The sequence below is a fragment of the Electrophorus electricus genome, chromosome 2 (assembly GCF_013358815.1).
Source record: "Electrophorus electricus isolate fEleEle1 chromosome 2, fEleEle1.pri, whole genome shotgun sequence".
NCBI classification, from domain to species: Eukaryota; Metazoa; Chordata; class Actinopteri; order Gymnotiformes; family Gymnotidae; genus Electrophorus; species Electrophorus electricus.
Genome location: NC_049536.1, coordinates 2,815,120 through 2,819,579, shown reverse-complemented (window position 1 = coordinate 2,819,579; position 4,460 = coordinate 2,815,120). Strand labels below are relative to the sequence as shown.

At 44.1% G+C, this 4,460-nt stretch overlaps 1 long non-coding RNA gene across 1 annotated transcript; it reads left to right on the top strand.

Moving 5' to 3' along the window:
* Positions 1–786: 786 nt before the first annotated feature.
* LOC113588558 lies at positions 787–3,306 on the top strand. Its single transcript, XR_003411862.2, has 2 exons — positions 787–879; positions 1,079–3,306. It is a non-coding gene; the product is annotated as an uncharacterized LOC113588558 (long non-coding RNA).
* Positions 3,307–4,460: the final 1,154 nt, after the last annotated feature.

The following is a 4,460-nucleotide window of genomic DNA, read 5'->3' as shown; positions in this document are numbered from 1 at the left end:
ACTGTCAGAGTGAACACTGGGTCAATGCCATGGTCTTCACACAGTGTTAGAGAGTCGTACAAAAACCTCCCTCAGTCAGGCTGCACAGAGACTGCACAGCTGCAGCTGGGACCTACTGCAGGTGTTGAGGGGGAGGATGTGATACAAGGCAAGGCAAGTTTATTTATATAGCACATCATAGACAATGGCAATTTAAAATGCTTCACAAAAGACTATTACATAACAACCTTATCACATCCTGAGATCTATCACGTTAGGACGGTAAAACAAGAAAGAGATTACATAGATAAATAAAACTGATGCAAAGGGAAAATATAATACAATTAAAAATAAGTTATTTATTAAAACAAACCACAAAAGGAAAGGTGTCAAGAAGAAAGATCTAAATACACTAGGAACTGGCACGGAACGCTTGCCTCTCACGAGTCACGTGGTTTGGCCTTAATTCCTCTCTTAATTCCACAGCACTGCAGCAGATCTGACAGGTATCAGCTCACAGGCAGAGTGACAGTGATGAGTAACAGTGTTCAGACACTACATGAGATCCAGGTGTCATCAACACCAACATGAGCTCAGTTATGTCATGACTCATTAAATGTAGAAAAATCATGAGTGAAAGTGACTGCAGCACATAAGAGGGGATGACTGAGAGCTCTAAGAGGACAGATTTTATCATTCATCTGATAAACACTCACACTAGTTCTGTGGTAAAAAAGACAGATGTGTTGTTTGCATATGTGAGCTGCCTCACTGCTCCACACACTTTAAGAGCTGTAGTGGTGATCAGAGAGTGTTCAGTCCTTTAACACACACTGACACACAGCACAATGATGATGTCACTCATTCTACTGCTGGGGACCCTGGGACTCCTCACTCAGGGTGAGACAAACTGAAAACTTTTTCATTTTTCTTAATTTTGGATGTCCATTATTTATTGTTTGCAATTTATTTGAACTGTTATTTGTTCTTTTTATTTTCAGAGTTACAATGTTTTTATTAGGACTTATTTTGATTTTATTTAAAACCTTTTTTCAAATTTAAATGTTATTTATTTATTTCAATGATTGTTTATTTTTAGAATCCTTTGGGGAGATAATTCTGACTCAGTCTCCACATTCTCAGTCAGTTACACCAGGACCGTAACGATTCCCACAGGAACAGGCGAGAGGCAGAATACATGTGCAGGGGGCAGTTTATTAACGGAGGAAAAACACAATCACTGAGGGCAAAATAACAGGGGCAAGGAGAAAACACTGAGGCAAAATGATACCCAAACTAAGCAAATGGAAAAGCAACGGTGAACCAATGAGCATAATTTAAACACGACAGAACTAACGTAACTCCGCGTGGTGCGGAGACATGTGGAGTTTTCTTCTTCCACCCCAGGAATGGGCAGGCCCAGGGGCGCGACTGCGGCATTCAACGGCGAGTCTGGAAGGTCCAGAGGCACAGCTAAGGCATTCAGCGGCGGGCCCGTGAGGCCCAAAGGTGGTGCTGCACTGGTCAGCGGTGCTGTACTGGTCAGCGGTGCTGCACTGGTCAGCAGTGCTGTACTGGTCAGCAGTGCTGCAGGGTTCGGAGGTGTCTCTGTGCCGTTCAGCGTTGCTGCGGCGGTCAGCAGCGGGGGGTCCAGGAGGTCTGGAGGCGCGGCTGCACCGGTCATCGGTGCTGCAGGAAGGTCTGGGGGCGCACCTACAGGTACAGACTCAGCACAAGAAACAGGAACAGGTTGAGACCTCTTGGGTAGTGAGAACAGGCCAGATGGCCACCACTAGGCCGGGAACAGGAACAGGACTGGCGGCATCCACTCCACCGGGGACTGGGTCTGGACGGGTGGCGTCTCTTGTGCCAGGGACTGGAACAGGAACTGGCCAGGCGGAGTCATCTCTCACGGTGGGGACCGGAGCTGGCCGGGTGGTGTCATCTCTCGCACCGGGGACAGGATCAGGCTCGGCGGCGTTTCTCATGCGGGAGGCAGGGGCTGGATCCGGCTGGGTTTCTCTCGCACCAGGGGCTGGATCCGGCCAGTTGACGAACACCATGCCGGAGATTACGACTGTTCCTCCTCACAGGAGGCAGGGACTGGCTGGGCAGCTGAGAGGGGAGTAGCTATAGAAGGCAGGTTCGGTAGGGTTGTAGCAAACTGTGCTGTTAACAGCTGGAAGAAACCTTCCACAGTTCTAGCCTCCTGAGCTCTGTGCTGAAATATTATCTCTGCCCACTCCAGTGCTTTACCCCGAAGAAAGGTCTTTATGAACAGCACCTTCACAAGTTCAGGGGGTTTAGGGCAGGTCAGGCACTGGAGATAGTTGCGGCACTGCATAATGAATCTCCCTACTGACTTGTCCTCCCCGTCATGCTCACTCGGAGTCACCATAAGTGAGGGAAATACCAGTGGCTTGATATAAGCAAGCTCCCCCTCTGGGAGTAATCCAGTGTCCCTCATAGCATGGCATGACGGTTGCTGAACTCAAGATGACGGAACACGATGCGACGGATCGAAGCCCTCCTGCTGCATTCTCTTAGTTGGGTTTGGTTGTTCTGTAAAGATTCCCATAGGAACAGGCGAGACGCAGAATGCATGTGCAGGGGGCAGTTTATTAACGGAGGAAAAACACAATCACTGAAGGCAAAATAACGGGCAAGGAGAAAACACTGAGGCAAAATGATACACAAACTAATCAAACGGAAAAGCAACAGGAAACCCACGAGCATAATTTATACAGGACAGTACTAACGTAACTTACCAAAATAACCAACAAACTAGAAAACAAAACACGCAACAAAACTAAGGAGCAGAACCAGGCACTGCAGGAAAACAGACAACAGGGAAACCATGACAACAGGAATACCAGGATGGCAGCCACTCCTGACAAGGACAGATTGATACTATCAGTTGCAGGGCCAGTCTGGGTATTAGCAATTACCTCCACTGGTACCTACAGAAACCTGGAGAAGCTCCTAAACTCCTAATCCATTATTCATCTACCTGTCAGTCTGGGATTCCAGATATATAAATGTTTTATTTTTGTGTGTTCTGGTAAGTAGGGAGTGGCTGCCATTGTGTTTGGAGCCTGGGTTATTTTATATGTTTTCTCTTATTGAGTTACTGTAGTCTTGTGTATTTATTTTGTCTGTGTTTTCACTTATGGAGTTTATGTAGTCTTATGTGTTTATTTCGTCCTGTACAGGTTTAGTCAGCATCTTTATTTTCTAGTGTGGGTTAGTACCAGTGTTAGACTTTGAACTGTGTTTATTAGATGTTGGATATTTTGTTCATATAATACACTGGCACACCTTGAACTATGATGGTCTTCTCTGAGGTTTCTTTAACTTACATTCTTAACACAAAGCTCTTGTTACAGTCTTAAGCCTAGATGAGGTTGTAACATTGAAATAGTGAAATTGATGGCATTAGATGATACTTTTTATCCACAGCAACTTATAATTATGACTGAATACAACCAGAGAAGTTGAGGGTTAAGTGCTTTGCTTAGGGACCCAACAGCAGGGCTTGAACTAGCAACACTGCAATTAAAAGTTGAGCACCTTAAGCACTGAGCTACCACCACCCCCACCAATTAACACAGATTTTTAAGATGCTGTCAATGAGACTTCACTAAGCCGTTTTATCAGAGGATGGTTGTGATCCATCAGACTCTGGGTTATGGTCCCAGCACACTTCCACTGCACCACTCTGCTCTACTGCTAATAGAGAAATAATAAATTACCTACAAACTCACACTGAAATGGACAGAAGTGTTCAAGTATATGAGAGTTCATACATTCATTCATTCATTTCTTTATTTGCTAAATACAATTCATTATCTAAACTTACTTAGTAGAGAATATAATTTCTATCCAATACTGATAGTTTTATTGGTAATTATTTCCTTTGCCTGTGTACATAATGTTCAGATAAAAAATGAAGAACTGAAACTATTCTCTAGTAATGTCAATACCAGTCAGAGTGAAAGAGAGCGAGAGCAGTGGGGTGAAACAGAATTTGTTTACAACCCTGAGAAACCTGCTCCTTCCCAGAATAGAACAACACTTTTTGCAGATGTTCAGCTTTCATTAGCCCAACTTACTCAAGCACAACACAATCCAGTACAACACACTCCTTACAACACACCCCAGTGCAAAGAATCTTACAGTGCAGATAATGAATATTAAAATGATACAAGAACAGACCAAGTTCAAAATGAAGCTTTATTGCAGTGATAGTGACCCAAAAATCAAAATGCAGCACTAAGAGTCAGTGAGCTGCTGTGGCTGTAACAGCAATTCTGTTCTTCTACACTCGTCAGAACACTCTCCTTCACGACTGAGAGCACCACACCACATACACACACACGTTTATAAATATTTACATAAAATATACTAGATACCTCTTATTAATCATTCTCTTTTAATCTGTTCATCAGTTCCAGTTATCCAATAATCAGCACACTGTACCA